The sequence below is a fragment of the Cibotium barometz genome, chromosome 39 (genome assembly GCF_041138505.1).
Source record: "Cibotium barometz isolate CiBa-2024 chromosome 39, ASM4113850v1, whole genome shotgun sequence".
NCBI classification, from domain to species: domain Eukaryota; kingdom Viridiplantae; phylum Streptophyta; class Polypodiopsida; order Cyatheales; family Cibotiaceae; genus Cibotium; species Cibotium barometz.
In genome coordinates, this window is record NC_141084.1 from 4,451,174 (window position 1) to 4,471,304 (window position 20,131).

A 20,131-nucleotide genomic window follows, 5' to 3' on the forward strand; every position below is an offset into this window, starting at 1 on the left:
CTGTTACCACATTTTCTTTGCCTGGGTGGTACTTAATTTCAAAATCAAATTCCTGCAGGGGGTCTGCATCCACCGTCTTTGGTATATGTTGAGATCCTTCTGAGAGTGAAGATCCGCTTTAAGCTCTGATGATCTATCATCAAAGTGAATCTTTGACCCAGTAGGTAATGTCTCCATAACTTCAAGGCATATACTACTGAAAGTAGTTCCAGGTTGTGGACAGCATAATTCCTCTCATGCGTTCTGAGTTTTCGAGATTCATAGGCCACTGCATGACCTTCCTGCATGAGTGCACCTCCCAGGGCAAAACCACTGGCATCAGTTACTACCTCAAAGGGTAGAGAGAAATCTGGCAGCTTTAGAACGGGATTGGTTACCAAGGTGGTCTTCAGCTTATCAAAAGCACTCTGGCACCTGGCAGACCATTGAAATGGGATATTCTTCTTGACTAAGAAGATTAGTCAGGGGGGAAGCTATGAGGGCATACTTTGGTATAAAAATTATATACCAACCAGTCAATCCTCTGACTTCTTTCACTGTCTTTGGTTTAGGCCAATCTATGACTGCCTCGACTTTTGCGGAATCTAGAGAAATTTCATCTTTTGATACCAAAAAGCCCAAGTATTCAACATGGTCAGCAGAGAAAGTGTATTTGCTCTTTTTTGCAAAGAGTTGGTGCTTCCTTATAATCTCAAGAACTTTCCTGTTATGAGCTTCATGGTCAGCTACATTCTTTGAGTAAATCAGAATATCATTAAAGAAAACAAGAACAAAATCATCCAAGTATTCTCTGAGAATGTCCTGCATTAATCGATTGAATGTCGCTAGGGCATTTGTCAATCCAAATGGCATGATAGTGAATTCATAATGCCCATACCGAGTATTGATGGCTGTCTTCGAGATATCTTGCTCATTAATCCTGATCTGATAATACCCTGATTTGAGATCTATCTTTGTGAAGATCTAGGCTCCACTTAGCCTATCCAAAAGATCATCAATTCTGGGCATAGGATATTTATTCTTAACTATCAGATTGAGACCTTTGTAGTCCACACTGAGTCTTAGCGTTCCATCTTTCTTTTTTTGAAAGAGAACTGGCGCACCCCAAGGTAAAACATTGGGTCTTATAAACCCCTGTTCTAACAGCTGTCTAAGCTGTTCCTTGAGTTTGATGGCTTCAGGAACTGGCATTTTGTATCTGCGCAGGGCTACTGGTGGCTGAGCTCTGGGGGTCAATTCTATCACATGATCTACTTCCCGAATCGGGAGGCATCTCTGTTAATTCTACTGGGAATAAATCATCATAATCACTTAACCATTCAGGTTCTTTAGCTTTTAACTTTGAGTCTACTAGATTCATTTTGATAACATAAATGAGCTGCTTCTTTCTAAGTCCTTTTAGTAACTTAGAAGATTTTACTAAACTGCAAACTTGGGGATCCTGAAATTTCGGTTCTTTGAACTTTATTTCCGTGAAGGTCACGGAAGGAAATGGTTCCATTATGACAGTGAATGTCAACTTGATTTTTGTGGAGCCAATCCATTCCAAGGATCCCATCGAAAACTCCCAAGGGTAACTGACAGTGAGTTAAATTCCCATCTAGATTGAACTGAATACGATCTGTCTCAAGGTGAGTGAAAAGAATCTTCCCATTGGCCAATTCAACTTGCATAGGTTTCCCTGATTTTTGATCTAAGACTAGCTTACGCAAGCATCCCCAGGGGAAATGAAAGAATGAGTACTGCTTGAATCAATCAAAAGCTTAAAAGGCTTACCCTGATACTCAGCTGGAGTATGGATGACGGAGAATTGACGGTTTGGTCCTTGGTTTTCAATTGCTGCATAAATCTGTCCTCTTTCTTCTTCCACTACTTCTGCTATTGTGACTGCCTGGGCTGCTGCAGTCTGAGACATAACTCTTTCTCTTTGGTTGCCCCAGTTCTAGGAAGGAGTTTTGAGGCTACTCTGGATAGAGGCAGATGGCTGAGCTGGAGTTCTCCTGGGATTTCCTTGATTTGGGCGAGATGGACCTTGATTTGATTGATAGGAAGGGACTGGTCTCTGCACTCTCGGTCCTTGACTTCCCTGTCCCCTTGACATGACAAGAGTCGGGCAGTCTTTCAGCTGGTGACCAAAACCCTGGCATCCAAAACACCGGTTCTCACTTCTGAGCTCATCCCTCTGAATCCTTGAAATAGGTGGGGCTCCTGAGAAAGTGTTCTGGGGGGGGAAGGGTCTCCCTTCACTTCTGAATCTTCCTGCATCCTGATTCTGAATTGGACCTTGCTGCCTCGTTGGGGGAGGAAAGTTTGAAGTACTTCCCAGGGTTTGGAATCTTTTAAAGTTAGAGGGTGCAAGCTTTGGCGGTACCTTAACAACAAAGGCTTTGGCAAAGTCCTTTGCCATTCTTACTACTTCGGCCATTGAGACAGGTTTGACATTCTTTACTAAGGTGTCCAATGGCTCGTTCATTCCTCGAATGAATCTGGCCATCAGCTGCTCTTCATCCAATTACGGGGAATATTTGAGGAGAAGGGCAAAAGCTTGATGGAACTCTTCAATTGTCCGACTATCCTGCTTTAGTTCCAAGAACTCATTCATTTGAGTTTCAAGGAAGCTCGGAGGACAAAACCTCTTTCTGAGGTAAGCTTTAAGATCGGTCCAGGTCTGGGTATTCCGGTTAAGATGGTTAGTCTCGCAGTGATTCCTCCATACGACCCTGGCCGTTTCCACAATCTTTAACCTGGCGAGAGCTATCTTGCTTCTCTCATTGTAGCCAGTTACATCAAAGTATTCTTCCATTGCTTCAATCCACTTTTCCACTACCTCACCTAACTGCTCCCCTTCACCCTTGAAGGGACCAGTTTGGGATCTGTGCAGTGCTTTTTGAACATCCGGATCTAACTCTTCGTCATCGGTTAGAGGATTCGGTTGCCTTGCACGGGCTGCACGTCTCATGACTCTGACAAAATGAGATTTTCGTCAACTTAACTTTGACATTTATGATTATTTAATTTTTACGATTTATTTTTTTAAATAGATGATTATTTCATCATACTTCATGAAACAAGATTTACTATGATAATTTTATTAACCATATTCACAATCATGAAAACAATTTAGAATTTTTTTGCAAAACATCATTTATTATTAAAAGTTTTCGATATATACATAGAGCATCACGGCTCCCAAAATCACTGCCTCAAAATCGTATACTCATAAAGAAGTGAAATTGCGAAGGAGACATGCCATGGTACATATGATTCATTATAGAAAAAAGAGGTGCTGTAATTCTACTTCTAGGGATAAAGCGGCTAAGAAGCCTAAAAACTCGACATGAAATTCTGAAGTTCCTGGGTGAATGATCAAAGAGTTGAACATGCTGAACAAGCCCTAGCCTTATCAGAATCATGGCTAAGGAAATATTTTGCCTGAGCCTCTAAATGCTGACTGGTACTAGGACAATAATACATCGTCCTCCACGAAACCACATATACCAACGTAGCTCAAGAGGATCAGGAAAGTAAAGACTCTCAAAATGACGTGCGAGTCTCACTCTGCTTACTCGAGTCGTAGTAGCAAAGTTGATGAGGTGCTCGAATGCAATTTCCAATTTAATTTATGAGTTTTCAATTTTTGAAGTTTACATAAATTTAAAGTGAAAACATTATTTTCCAGCATTACTTTAAAATAAGTAATTTTTGATGCTGTTACATAAATTTACAACAACGCTCTGATACCAACTGTGGGATCCCACTACCCCCTCTTGGTAGCAGCAGAAGTAGCTCCCTCTTGCACAGGGTAGGGCTTCCCACACTCGGGGCCTCACCCTCGAATGTCCGGGCACAAGACTAAGCTGGTGGTCATTCCGAAAACCGAAACCGAGAAAATTTCCCATGCCCGAAAAACGGGGACGATTCCACCATTTTGAATTTCTTAACGAATTTTTCTAACGAGGTCAAGATACTGAACTAACCTTCATCTTAATAAACCAGATAGAAGGGAAACTATTACAGACTTAGCTTGAAGGAATCAATGCTTTTTTTCTAATTGAATTAGGCACAGTCGTTGATCTATTCATTAGAGAAGTCTTTACATTATTATTTAACTATTCGAGTTAAGCGTATTCTTATTGATCAATTTTATTATTAAAACTCTACTGATTCCAGCCTAACCCCGGACCATGGGTTAGCCACCGCGCCCAACCCCACTGGAATTGGTAGAACTAGACAAGTACTCACCCACCCATAATTGAATGCCTTTCTTAACTTTTGCTTTAGAATACAGATACGCACACACTCCCCTTTAAACTTTAATTTATAAAACAATCCATTGACAAACAATTATTGGTTACAGATGTCATAACTTCAAAATTTCCATTCAATCCTTGTTTCTCAAAAAACAGTAACACTGTAGACTCTCCGTTGAGACCAGCAGGTCAGCAACAAGATCCAGTAATAGATTACAGTAAGTTTCTCGTCATCCTACATATATATATCTTCCACGACATACGCATGGGTGTCCTAAGCACCGCGAGCCCGTGCATCGCCTTGCTGGTGAGAACCCTCCAGGATCCTTCTTAGGTGTCCTGGCACTTCACTTAGGGACCGCTTCGTCGGCCCTTGCCCATCGTACCGGAAGCACACCATTTTACACCATACCCAGGCTGGTCAAGACTTGGGCAGGTTTTTACCACGTGAGCCGTCCTTTGAACTCCCCGCCAGCTGTTGCAACCAAACTTCCCTTAGAAAACACATATACCAAATGCTCCCTCCACGCGTAAGACAGTCCTTTAAGAAAACAGGGTTTCTATGCAAGTTTTCAGTTTTGATTTTCTTTTGAATACAATGAGTATATCTTAATTCTGTATCCCAAAACTTCTAGATACAGGTCTGGATTCCCAAGCAGAATTCCTCGAATTCTGAATTCTTGATCCTCAGATCAAAATCAAAGGTCTCAACTTAGTTTCAAATTCGGTGGGTGATTTGAGTATAGATTATCGAACTCGTCACATCGTCTTTTCTTGAAACTGGCGAAGGAGTTACGTCTTGGTCATAGTCTGATTCAGGGTTTGAGTCTGGAAAGGTTCTCCCTGAACTATCTTTCTCGAAAGGTAATATTTCAATTACTACTTTACTGAATTTCATTCATTGAGTATTTTGATTAACTGAATTCAAAACTAGTCACGAATTCCTATGAGGAATAAATTAATCATTTATCTAAAATTCCAACTTCGATAAATTTTTTGAATTTTCTCATTACCATCCTAGAGAATATGAAATGGTATAATTTTCCTTCACTGAGTATTTACTTATTCATTTTCAATATTCATGGGATTTAAACATAGGATTAAAGAGAACTCTTATTTTGATATAAAAAAATTTTGTATGCATTTATTTTTGCATAAAATCCAACTTCTATGGAAATAATACTTTTATAGAAAAGAAAATCCTTTTATGCATCTATTTATGCATAAAAATCAATATTGGTGAAAGTTACTCTTTTATAATAATAAAAAATTCTTTTGTGCATCATTTTATGCATAAAAATCAATATTGATGAAAGAAACACTTTTATAATAAAAAAAATTCTTTTATGCATCTATTTATGCATAAAAATCAATAATGATGAAAGTAACACTTTTATAATTAAAAAAATTCTTTTATGCATCATTTTATGCATAAAAATCAATAATGATGAAAGTAATACTTTTATATAAAAAAAATCTTTTATGCATCATTTTATGCATAAAATCAATAATGATGAAAGTAACACTTTAATAATTAAAAAAATATCCAATATGCATCTTTCTATGCATAGAATTTAAATCTAATGAAAATCACTCTTTTATAATAATAAAAAATAATCAATATACATCTTTCTATGCATAGAATTTAAATCTAATAAAAATCACTCTTTTATAATAAAAAAATAACCAATATGCATCTTTTTATGCATAGAATTTCAATCTAATAGAAATAACACTTTTGTAATAAAAATATTTCTAGTATGCATTTTTCTATGCATAGAATGAAAATAACACTTTTAGAATACACAAACAATGGGGACTACTCTTTTTGAATAATAAAAGGTAATACTTATTTCACAAAATTTAAGAAAATTTTACCATAACCTCCTTTGTATGGCTGACCATTTTTCAAATTTTCCTATTCTTAATTTACTTAAAAATTTTCCCCAATTTGTTTAAAGCATTCTAAACTAATCAAATTCTACTTTTGAAAGATAAACAGTATGAAAAGTTTAATTCAAACAATTTGATTACTTAACTAGGATAAAGAAGGGTTGAATTTAAGAATGAGAGAGGGGGAAAGCCTTTCCAACAAGGCATAGCATATGTTTATCATTTTAAAGATAATAAAAAAAATAGAAAACCATTAAAAGAATAAGAAAAAGTAGGATTTCTAACTTACATGAAAATGTGGGAGCTTTCCTTTGGTTTGATGGTTTGAGGGATCTACTCTTGTTTACAAAAAGAGTGGCCACCAATTCTTTAGAAGAGGGAAAGGTCAAAAACTAGTGAATTATTAAGAAATTCACAGTTCTTAGCTCTGGGGAGAAGTAGAGTAACAGTGCATAAAACACTATTAAGCTTCAACAAAGGGGGAGGCTTCTATTTATAGGAAAAAGTGAGCTTCTAACCAAGCAAACTGATTCTAGAATTTTCCAGATCAGTTTGGTCAATTTTTGACCATTTTTGGGTCAGTTTAGCTTACTTTTTGGAACTAGACTTGAATTAGGAGAGAGGAGAGATGAAATATCTCAATTTTGGGAATTAAAAACTCCACCACACATGTGAAATAGGTGCGTCCTTCATGAGGGGGAATCCCCACATTTGAGGTGTCAAAAATTTATTTTTTTAGTATTTCCTTTGGTCCTTAGTCCACTCTTCATCTTATGTGAGTATTTACTCATTTTCGGGGGGATTTTCTTTATTTCTTCTATTTATCTCAAAACCTTAATTTAAAATTTTTAGAAAATCTGGACCCCTAGGATAAGGCCTTTTGAGAACAGATTATAATTGATTTCTAATGCACCTTCTGAAAATATTTTTGAACTTCTGTTTCGGGGGAACTTATTTTAATAAGAAGAGATAATTTTCTATCCACAAATATCTAAAATCTGAATAACCTCTCTCTAGAATATTTTCTCTCTCTAGGCCAAAACAGGTAGAAACAAGATCTTTTATATTTCTGAAGAGGGATTTGATTACAGGGAAAGATACTGGACATCTTGAGAGGCTAGGGAGGAATCTTGCAACTCCAGCAAACATAAAGGCATTTAAGGATTGGAACCAGTTGCAAAGAAAGTCATGTATTGGCTTTCAATTAGTTTCACAGACACGATGTGATAGGACACATACAAGATGCCAACACTCCAGCAGTTGCGTGGCAAAATCTAGTGCAAATGTTCCAAACCAACACAAAGGCAAGGAAATTGCAGCTAAAGCAAGAGCTACATACTGTGGAAAAGAAAAGCATGTCTATCAATGAGTATGCTTTGAAGATCAAGGAAATTGTTGAATCCCTTGGATCCATCAATGTATCAGTGGAAGATGATGATTTGGTGAGTGTCTCTTTGAATGGGCTTCGCAAAGAGTACAAGCCATTCAAGACCTCCATTGTAGTCAAGGAGAATATTCCCAACTTTCAGGACTTAGTGTCTATGTTGATAATAGAAGAAAAGTCACTAGGTGAGGACTCTTCTTCACAAAGCAAGAACACATTGGAACATGCTTTTTCACTCTACTTCACGTAGAGGCAGATGTAGAGGTCGTGGTCAAGGCCAAGGTGGTTGCCGACAAGGAAATCAAAATTCTGGACAACAATAGTCCAATGATTGGAAGTAACAGCAATCATACATAGGTGGAAGAGGCCAGTCTAGAGGTAGGGGAAGTAAAAGAGGCCGAGCTGGTTAGCAAACAAATTAGAATGCAAATGGCATAGAGTGCTATTATTGTGTGGAAAACTTGGGCACATGGCAAAGGACTGCTTTAAAAAGTAGAATGACATTAAAAGTGGAAAGTTGTAGCAAGGCAACTATGCATCATCTAGTAAACAGGGAGGTGATGACAGAAGTGAGCAGATGTTCATGATGTAGCACATGCTCAGTTCCATAAGAAGAGATGTGTTAGGATCTCAAGATACATGGTATGTGGATTTCGACACCTCTAACCTCATGACCAGTCATGCTGAGTGGTTTAGAGACGTAAAAAATGAAAAAACTAGGCTACGCAGAAACACGTGATGATACTTCGTATCCCATTGCGCATGTTGGTAAAGTGCCATTTTCTATGCAGGATCACAAAATCAAGTACTTGGCAGATGTACTTCATGTTCCAAATATTACAAAGAACCTGGTTTCTATTGGATAACAAATGGTTGAGCAGGGTTTGCAAGTGAGGTTTAATCCTCCAGAATGTTTGTGGAAGACTTCAAAAATTAGTGTCGCTTAGTTGCAAAGGGTAATAGAAATGGTAGTATGTCTACCTTGGATGTGAGCATGCCTGAAGTTAAGGCAATCCTATTTGCACATGGAACATGTGTCATTGTAGATATTGACATATGAAACAAGCGCATGGTCATGTGAATGTACAGTGACTAAAGTTTATGCAGGCCCAAAATATTGTTGCAGGTTTGCCAAAGTTTAAGGTTGATGGTATGCACAAAGTAGGTGAAGCATGCCAGCTTCGTAAAAGTAGGCCAAACATGCTTTCCCACATGAAAAACATGAGAGTGCAAGGCCATTAGATGTCATAAATTTAGATGTATAGGGACCAACCAAGACTGCAAATAATTTCCAGGTATTATGTTACATTCATTGATGACCACACTAGGAACGTGTGGGTTTACTTCATGAAGGAGAAAAGTGAGGTGTTTGCTCACTTTCAGAGATTTAAAGCCTTGGTCGAGAAGGAAAAAGACATGTAAATAAAATGCCTGAGATCAGATGGTAGGGGAGAATATTTCTCCAATGAGTTCATCAATTTTCTAAGGAAGCAAGGAAGAATCAAGAGACAGTTTACATGCAGGTAAACTCTACAACAGAATGGTGTTGCAGAAAGAAAAAACATGCACATTGCACAAGTGGCGCGTGCCTTGATGGTGGCTGAAAAGAATACGTCACATTATTTTTAGGCAATAGCAACTGCTATGTACGTTATGAACACGATACTCACTATATCTGTTCATGGTATGACATCTGAACAAAAGTTTAGAGGAATAAGACCGGATGTGTCTCACTTGAAATTTTTTGAGTGTATTGCATATGTGCATGTTCTTGATGAAGTGAAAACAAAGTTAGATCCAAAGATAGAGAAATTAATCTTTATTGGTTATGCTATGGAGCAGAAAGGTTATAGATGTTATAACCCTATCACTCTCGTGAGATGCGAGGAAGCAGAGATGTTTTATTTGACGAGATGGGTAGCTAGTGGGTGTCTTGAAGCAAGAAAAAGCAGGAAAAAACAGCATTACGATTGGTTTTTCTCCATTTGCAGACTGAATGCTCTGAAGTTCATACTTGCTGAATGCCTTCGTTTTGAAGTCGCCCAGCTGCTCCTAGAAGCTCATGTCAACCTCTTCCTCCTGTGTTGAGTATTTGCAGGTTGTAGACTAAAAAGAGGCAGCCAAAATGCGGGCAGCAGCGGTAGAATCAGAGTATTTGCAGGTTGTAGACTAAAAAGAGGCAGCCAGAATGCGGGCAGCAGTAGTAGAATCAGCAGGCTTTGCTTCCATCATTGAAATCGCCCTGATGAAGGCTCTCTCTGGCTGAAAGGGTTTGGGTGTAGGGAGGCCATTGTGGCTCCGATACCATGTTACAATGGAGACAACGTAAGCAATAGTAGGCACACAAAAAACATACTTTATTCATGAGAGAGCCTGAATATATAGGCAAGAGATTTTTACAACTGACAGCATCGATGATCCATGAGAGGGAATAGATCCTATAATCTCTCCCCTTATTACTCCATGATTCTCTCCACACCACACTTGTACTCTCCTAGATTCTAGCCTACACACACATGGGCATACTGCCTTACATCATAGATTAGATCACTCACACTAGCACACTCTTAAGCACACCTCTATTCCTATGTTCACCATGTGAACTGATGCTATCACCCCTATATATTTTTAGTCCTCTTGAGTTTGATTTACCAACAACTATATGAATAAGTCCTCCTTATACATTTAATAATTTAAGGCTCGTCGGGGCCACTAGGGTGATGCCACTCTGTTGGGACAATCCTTGAAGGCATGTTCCAATTGCCCTCGACTTGGTTTAGAGCGTCGTGATAGTATTAAGGGGGACTATATGAATAAGTCCTCCTTATACACTTAATAATTTAAGGCTCGTCGGGGCCACTAGGGTGATGCCACTCTGGTTGGGACAATCCTTGAAGGCATGTTCAAATCCACACTCTAGGGATAATCCTTGAAGGCATATTTAAATCCACACTTATAAGATGTGCCTCCATATGGAATGACATTGGGTTTGGCATTGGATTTGATGATGGAGTTGGGAACTAGGTGCGATGGCTCTATAACATGGTGTAGGCCCTTATAATTTAAACATTGAAGAGGTGGCATGTATGCAATAGTCTTAAGGTTTCTCTCTCTTTGTTGCACCATAGCTTTGAATAAAGAGGTATAATCAATGGCTAGGGTTTTCTTTGGATATCCATATGAATATCATATTACTTATATGACTAGGGATTTCTCTGGATATCTATATGAATATCATATTACTTACGCCCAACCCTTGGTAGCATCGACCAACTCCATACCAACACTTTTATGTGTTTAGTGTGCGGTTAATCATTTCATTAAAGACTGTCCATATCGCACCAGTGTGGTTCGGCTTCCACTTCTAACCATGTCACTATCAAGACTATAAGTGTGCAGCTTGGGAATATCACGTCGTTGAATGTCCTAACACGAGCGCAAGCAAAACAAATGGGCAAGAAGAAAAACTCAGTAGATGTCACAACCTCTAAAACTGGGAGAAGGAGAAGAGTGAAGAAAGTGGGCAAAGGTAATACCATGGTCACAATTCAGGATGGGTGTCTGAAGAAGATATCTTTGACACCGGATCCACCCAATCAATGGAAGTAGATGACCAAGTGCTGAAACAAGACAGGCCCAACCAAGAAACCACAAGGGAAAGACCAGTAACCCCTAAGGGGATATGGGGAATACCCAAACGTTGATGAGGAGATAAGGAAGCTTGAGGAATCTAAGGCTCTAGCTAAGGAGTGCCAATAAAATCATGAAGCTAGATTAAGGGCTAACGGGGCTAGGGATACAGTGTATCCAAGAAATAAGCTGTAAAGGAAAGGAATTTGGAAGTACCTACTCCAATTCTAGAAGGATCTGAGGAAGAAACTCATAGTGACCTCATGGCAAGAATGTTTGAGGAAGAAGAGCAAGAATTGTCCATCCCTTCAATCCCTAGGGTTGAATATGCAATAAACACATGGAAGGAACCCTCACTTGCTTAGGGAGCCTATAGACATAGGCAGTTTCACAACCATATTGTCCACCACCGTCAAAATGCCACTGGGAACATTGTTACGCAATACGCCAGCATTACGGGCAAATATTAAGGACTGGGTAGAGGGAAGATTAAACCCAATGTCCATTGCAAAGGAGATGCAGTCGCCTCTAGCGAAGAAAAACCTAGTATGTGAGGAGGAAGGAACTCCTAGATTTGTCAAAATACCTGTCAATCAACTGGGCCGGTATTGAGAGTGATGATACAAATGCTACGATCCCAATTCCCCATAATGGATACCAAGCACTGGCTATCCTGGACGGAGGAGCGGGGGTGAGCATCATTACAAAACGATGCTGGGAAAATTGGGGTAAACCCGAATTAGAAAGGGTAGATCTAATCGTCAAAATGGTAGACGGAACATCTTCAAGACCTATGGGGTTATTGTAAAATATCAAATTTAAGGTCTTTTCGTTCCACTACCATCATACATTTGTTGTAATGAACTTTCTGCACCAACTGGATGATTCATATGACATTATCTTGGGCATGCCTTTCATGAGGGAAACCAAATTGGTGCCTGATTGGGTGTTAGATCAAGTGTATGTTTAAAATAATTCACATATTCTAAAGATTGATCTACAAATGTGGAAGGCACATCCAATGGAAGGGCAATTTTTTGGAAATGATTTAGGCACCATCGGAACAAACCACGTTCCTACAAGTCTGCCTACCAATGGAGGAGAATGCACAGGACAAGGAAGATGCCACAATGTACGCGTCGCTTCCACCCCCAAATTTCAGTGAAAACTGGATGCATGTGCTTGCTACTATAGACGTGTTGCCTTCCAAACCCAATACATTGAATCAAGGAACATTCCTACCACCTTAGTACGCATTGTAGATGTGCAACCAAGAGAAGAAGAAACAGAGGATGAAGCATCCAGCATAAACGATTCTGGATCACAAGGTCGCAATAGCACCCAATGCCTCAGGACAAAAGAGGTATATCGCTTGACAAAATGCCCTATTAAGAAGTAAAATCATGGATTCCCAGGCTGAGATGTCTCAAGGTCACTAAGGTGCACGAGGAGTTTTCTAAGAATTCGGGCGAAGAGTTGAGTAAGCTAACCCTAGAAGGAAAACAAGAGGAGAAGGTGATATCTCAAGAGTCGAAAGCACCTAAACTCATGAAGGCAGGACGTAGAAAACAAAACAAGGCTCTGGTCAAGGCCGAGTGTGAGGATAAAAAGTTGATGGCTTAGACAAAAGATGAGGAGGATGACAGGCCAGACCTACTCTCATTACCTAACTATTTTAAGACATACAACATTGACGAACAAAAAGTTATCCCAACTAATGGCTAAAAGTGTAAAGGAAGATGGTCGATCCACGTCTTACGATGGCCTAGCTGAAGTTAAGGAAGTTGACCTTGATAAGCCAGGGGAGGATCCAAACCTGTCTATATTGCTAAGGATTTAACTACAGGTGAAGAACAAGAACTCATTGCTCTCCTCACAGAATTCAAAGATTGCTTTTCTTGGAAATACACGAAAATGAAGGGTGTACCACCCGAGGTGATCCAACACATGATTTTGATCATGGATGGATCAAGACCATCTAGGCAAAAGCCATATCAAATGAATCCAAAATATGTAGCAATTGTAAAGGAGGAAATTGATAAACACACTGTGGATTTCATCTATAAAATCAAGCACACAGATTGGCTCTCACTAATCGTGATTGCACCAAAAAATATTGGGAAATTGAGGGTCTGTGTTGATCTTAAAAAGGTCAATGAAGCCACCAGGAAAGACCACTACCCACCGCCATATACATGTATTGGAATGGGTAGCAGGTGAAGAAGCTTATAGCTTCTTAGATGGGTTTTCAGGTTATAATTAGGTGTCCATAGCACCAGAAGACTAGCACAAAATGGTATTCAATACGATGTGGGGAATATATGCTTATAAGGTTATGCCTTTTGTCCTTACCAATGCCCCAGCAATGTTCCAACAATTGATGTGCACAGTCTTCAAGGACTACTTACAAAAGTGGCTGGAGGTATTCATTAATGATCTATGTACAATGTCGATTATATCGTATATCCTTAAGCCCTTTAAAATGTCAATTCTGGGTCAAACATGGTGTAATTTTAGGACACATAAGAACGGTATTTCCATGGATGAGAGCAAGGTAAAATTGATCAACCAACTATAAGGGTGTACAGAGGTTTATGGGCCACGTTGGGTATTATCATCATTTCATTTTATTTTATGCTGAAATCATCAAACCATTGTACAGATTGCTCATTGTCTTTGAATGGACTGAATACTGCCAAGAAGCGTACGATAAGTCAAAGAAAGCACTGGCAAGTGCACCTATTCTTAGGCCACCCAACTAGGATGTTGTATTCCATGTACACATCAATGCATCAAATTTTGTGATAGGATGTGTATTGGTGCAACTTATGGAATTTAAATTGGGTTACCCAATTTGCTTTGCAAGTCGTCAACATATTTGATGAACAAACCCTACACCACGGGAAGAATCACACGCTAGTTACTTCTACTCTTGGAATTCAACTTTACGGTCACAGTGGGAAAGAAAGGGAATACATGTGTTGACCATATGTAAATGGAGAATTTGCAAACTGGTATTGATGATAACCTCCCTGATTCTTGTCTATTCAAACTTGACATGGTGCCTGAGTGGAGTGAGAAAATTTCAAACTATCTAGCTTATGGTTTTTTGCAAAATAGACCTTGAACAAGGATAAGATGTGTTGGCTCAATTAAGTTGGCTGCACCATATCAATTAATTGCTAGAGAATTAGATAAGCTAGGCAAAGATGATATCTTGAGAAGATGTGTGCGAGAAGATGATATCTTGAGAAGATGTGTGCGAGAAGATGAATTTGTCATGATATTACAAGAAGCACACTCAAGAATAACCGGAGAACATTTCACACGAGAATCTACAACTTGCAAAGTGCTTCAAGTAGGTCTATGGTGGCCTACATTATTCAAGGACACCATAGAGTTTGTCAAAAGATGTAAAGAATGTTAAAGATTTGCTATTCCACAACAAAAAGACAGGATGCCACTCACCCCTGTAATTGTAAGAAAACCCTTTGAGCAATGGGGGATCAATAAGGACTACAATCAACTTTAGGAATCTGACAACAACCACGATGTCTGGATCAGAAATGTGGTGCCAAGATTTGATCCATGTAAGCATTTGTTATCTTTGGCTTGTAATATCTATGAAGCTAGATGGCAAGAAATGTGGAAAATTGTAGCAAACATGAGAATCCTTTCTCTTTGCATCATGAAATTGTAGTGGTGTGAGCTGCCACTTGATAGGCATGCAGAGCATATCCACCCTGTGAGTTGGTAGAGAACATTGGTACTAATGACTATTTTCTGAAATTGTAAGGTATTCTTTTCTCCAATCCAGTTGTAGACCAAAATCCTTGATGCGGGGGTATCATATGTTGTGATGACTGTGTAGCCTCCCCTTGTATGAATTGGATGTGTCTTGCGCCACCTACGAAAACAGTAGCTAATCATGAAGGTAACAATGCAGATTTCCAGCAGGTCGGCTAGGTTGGGGTTTTCCAGCTTGGTATGCTTTGCCATGTTCTCCCATAATGTACCTTTGCATGCAGTACGTAATAGCTCTTCTAGATCTGGCATTGGTGCTCAGAGAGGGTAAGGCACATAAGGCTGCCTTCTTGGTTCCACTGCAAAGTAAGCGTCGAGCATGATCTGTCGAGTAGGTTCAAATGGTGTGATTTACATCAACACCTTGAACATGAGCTTTGGCTGTAGGAGTGGGTTTCTTGCGCTGATGAACCCCTCATACTCTGCAGCTGTTAAAGACTCAAGGAAAGTCATGTCAGTAAAAGCTTCAATATTATCTTGAGGCTAGATATTACGTACCTCATCAAACGATCATGTTGGAGATAGGTTGGGTGTCGGCATCTCCTCAGGGGCTAGAGGGTTATTGGGAATATCGAACGATCATGTTGGAGATAGGTTGGGTGTCGGCATCTCCTCAGGGGCTAGAGGGTTATTGGGAATATCGATAGGGATAGAATGACAAGATATCTACCTAATGATAAACTAATCCTACACTAATCACAATGCTAAACTAAGGTGGATAAAAATGAAGAAAACTCATAATGCTAATTAAGATGCACACAAGACACCAATATGAATTAGCTTGGATACATAAAGAGACTTGAGATAAGTGCAAGTGATATGATTTATTGCTTTGAAATAGCCCCCTTTTATATGAGGAGGTACACCCTTGGGCTTGTACATCAATGTGGGATAAATCCCTTTGCTCGTGTGGTTGAATGCTATACTTTGCACTTTCTTAGCTAATCTTTCTCACTCCCTACCTTTTCTTTGTACTCTTTGGTACCACATTTATCAACACCCCCCCTTGGTGCCAAATCTTTAGGCTACTTAAGGTAGTCGGATGCGAGGTTTTACAACATATTATCACTCCCTTCTTGATGGTGACTTGACCTATTTTTGAGGCCTAGAGGTCATCTCTAAGAGAGGTCTCCCCTTGATAGAGACTTGACCTATCTTCTTTGAGGACTAAAGGTCTCTTCTAAGAGTAAGGTTACAACAATCATTACCCCCCTTGGGTGCTCAACTAGCTACTCTCAGGTGGTCAGGTATTTTACATCAATTTGTGTACTCATTTGGTGGCTTTTACAACATATGATTGATTAGATTAGGATAGTGGTTGGTAGCTCCTTTGTTGCTCATGTTGATATTGATGTCGTGGTAGCCTCTTAGTTACTATAACCTTGACTCCAATTCTTGCTCTTCTTGTTGATGATGTCTTCTTCTTCTTCTTGTCATCTTTATTGTCTTTTCTCATGCAGATGCCTCGGGGGGATCACTATATGTAAATCCTCTATATCACGTGCATTCAAGGCCTATTTAAAAAGTCCCTTATCTGTGAATTTTTTAGTGAATATAATGTATCCTTTCCTATTCAAATCTGTAATTTTTTTTAAAAATACAATAAATAAATCCTCTCTGTAAATATATTTCTGTAAGTTTTAAATATTTAAAATATCCTTCTGTTGAACCCACGTGATACTTATATATTTATACAAGTGACCCCCCCGAGGCAGATGCACACTCGTATACTCATTTGGTTGTAGTGTTTTTACAAAAATTCTTCTATTCTATTCTTTACATACATACACTAGCGTGCTCATTTGGCTCGCTAATTACAATCACATTCAACTCATGGTTGAATACAGAAAACTTGTGGAATTTGGTAATGCCCAAGTTGATGATGATGATTTGATTAAATATCCCACCATATATGCATATGTCGGTGATGACCTTGTAGATTCTACTAATCCTTGTGAAGTAAGAATACTTCATGCCGAGGGAACCCATGCAAGTGACGAGTGTTTAAGTGAGATAATTATGCATAAAAAAACCATACGCATGTTTTTTGATTTCCCCATGTGAACACCTCTTAAGGAGGGCTCATTTACACCAAAAAAAGGAACTTTATCTTCTTTTTTTTCTTTTTAAAATAATGTGTGGTCGTGGCCATCGTTAAAATCAAAGATTATCCTTTCGCTCTAGCCTGGACGTGTGGTTTCAGCTAGTCGTAATTTACGTAGCCTCACTGCTGGTGATAGCAATATCTTTTTTGCGCATAAATATCCTGCTTGGAATGTACTCTGTCTGCGATGTTGCTCCTTCTTGTAGGTTGGCAATGGCGGCCAACTGCTTGCTGCTTTTATGTCTGCACAGGAGTTCTTATCGTCTAGATCTACAATCCTCGTGCCCATCAAGCTCTTGCTTAATATTATGATCACGGTGCTTCTCACAGGCAGGTCAAGCTACTACTATTGTTCTGGCCCTTCTCTAGCGCTGTTGTGCACGTGGTTGTGCTCTAATAGAGCTTTCTGCACTTCAGTGGTGAGCTGCACATTGCTTTGCTTGCTGTTCTTCAACTCTTGCCCTCTCTTCTCAGTGATGCAGTACGACGACTCAACTCCCTCTTCCCTTCTTCTGGCTGTTAGCTGGATGCTCCCTCACAGGCTATAAACTTGTTGGAGCTGCATAGCTCCTTTACTCTCTAATTAGATCTTGCTTTGATAGAGGTTGTGATTCTCTTCACCTCACTCTTCCACAACACACCTTCTCTCTCTTTATCTTGCCTTGTATGCTTTTGAGACAATTAGACTAGCTTTTAACCCATGATCTCTCTCTTTATCTTGCCATGATGCTTTTGAGAGACAACTAGACTAGCTTTTAATTCCCATGATCTCTCTCTTAAGATAAAATCTTCTCTCTCTTTCTATCTAATCCTAACTCTATCTATTACTAAAAGAAATGATTAAGCAAAGTCTAATCAACTCCTAAATGAGTTAATTACCTACGTTATCATTTGCTTAATGAGATCTAATCAATTTTTAAAAAACTAGAGAGCCTTACCCTAGCTCTGATACCATGTTGAGAATCATAGAACAAGCTCTCTTAATGACAAGACATCTACCTAATGATAAACTATTCTTATGCTAGTCACAATACTAAACTAAGGTGGATAAAAATAAAGAAAACTCATAATGGGAGCGTGCTAATTAAGATGCACTACAGTATAATTAGACACCAAGATAAATTAGCTTGGATACATAAAGAGACTTGAGATAAATGCAAGTGATATGATTCATTGCTTGAAATAGTCCCCTTTCATATGAGGAGGTATACCCTTGGGCTGATACATCAATTTGGGATAAATCCCTTTGCTCATGTGGTTGTATGCTATACTTTGAACTTTCTTGGCTACTCTTTCTCACTCCCTACCTTTTTCTTATGCTCTTTGGCATGACATTTCTTCATAGGGAATGCATCCCTCCTACTTGAGATCTCGCTAACTCGAATTCGAGTTAGCGAGATCTCAAGTAGGAACAATTCTTTGTTAGATCCAATACAATGTTTACTGTGCGATATGTAAGATTTATTATTGGATGTTCTCAACAAGCATTTGAATAATGCGATATGATTTATATACTATTGTACATTTGTAACAAGTGTATATGATGTTGGTGGTGGGATGTAAATTTGCCTGCACACACACACACACATGCACACCAGGAATTAAGCTTGTTTATATCACATAGCCTCCAATTGACCATCAAACACAGAAACTTTAACAAAGAAAGGATATTCAATGTAACTTTAAGTTGTAAGAAAGTCTAGGTGATAGAATTAAAAAGATCACCATCTATATTGAATCAAAATTCTTGAACAATGGGTGAACCATAAATCTAAAAGCTTAAGAAAGCCTTACAATCTGAATAATGATCGAACTATGAGTTTGGTAGCTTCATACAACATTGCTAAAAGATTACGAAGCTAGTTGCCCATATGCTAACAAATCATTCTTGCTCAACTGCACTGACATGTTGATTCAATTGATTTTGTTTGGCCTTCAGTATTATAGCCTTTGGAATCTTGATTTTCTCTGGAAGTCGTCCACCCTTGGGCTTCCATGCCCAAATGATGCAGCTAGTATCTTCCCAGCGCTGAGGATCATTTCTGTTCTCTCGCCAATACTTGTTCCAGCAATCCTTATAAACCTCCACATCACTTGCATTCTTCTTCTTTGAAATTGGTGCCCAATATTGTATCTGAACTTGTAGGTAGTTTATCGAGTTGTTGTTTTGATCAACATCACTTGTTGTCACTCCCAACCATATTGGGTAATTTGCATCACAAGGTTGTACAAGCGCAAAATCTCCTTTAGACACATCAAGAGTCGGGTTGAACTCTTCAGCAGGTTTGTTGTGCATTGGACCACAATAATGGTCCTCATTTACATCAAACCCTTCATCTACATTATCCTTCACTTGAAGGTTAAGAGGGTCAGCTTTTTCGCATACACTTCTTGGCCAAAAGTCATAAAATCCAATGTCTTCCCTTGCACTAGGGGTTTGCATGTTTAGCATAAGATTCTCCCAATAGGCAAGGACCGGATTGATCCACTTAGCATAATCACTTTGGTCTCCTTTCTCTTGCAAGTGCTCTTTCCACCAATTGACATGTTTTTTTAAGCCCTCCACAACCTTCTCATTTTCCTTAACATACTCAAAGGGTGGCAATACTTTTGGAAAACCTTCAGGAAGCTTGGGTCCTCCCTGGTCATTTCTCTTCCATAACTCTATACCGCTTTCTGGTAACCAATCAACATTTTTGGGATGTACTTTGTATTGCATCAAAGGTATTCCATCACTCATATAAAACCTGAATTGCAATGGCTTTGAATGTCCAATCAAGCTATCGGCTCCATCATGTAAGCATCCCTTGACAAAGCCTTTGAAGTCTGCCACCTTTTGTAGGAGAAAGGGTGCTGGATGCATGCTAACACACTCATTAAAGATCTTCATCAAATGTGGAAATGTGAAAATGGTTTGTTTCCTTAACTTCTCAGAGAAGCAACTGAACAATGCATCAATATCTTCATGAGTATGACCAACCATAAGAAAACCAAGCTGCACCATGTCAAACACTCCTCGTGCAACCAATAGGGATAGATAGGCAAATACATAACGGTTCTTATTTT

At 39.0% G+C, this 20,131-nt stretch overlaps 1 pseudogene; it reads left to right on the forward strand.

Moving 5' to 3' along the window:
• The window catches only part of LOC147615628 (cation transporter HKT1;3-like), a 36,376-nt pseudogene extending 26,761 nt beyond the window's left edge, over positions 1 to 9,615 (forward strand).
• The last annotated feature ends 10,516 nt before the right edge of the window (positions 9,616 to 20,131 follow it).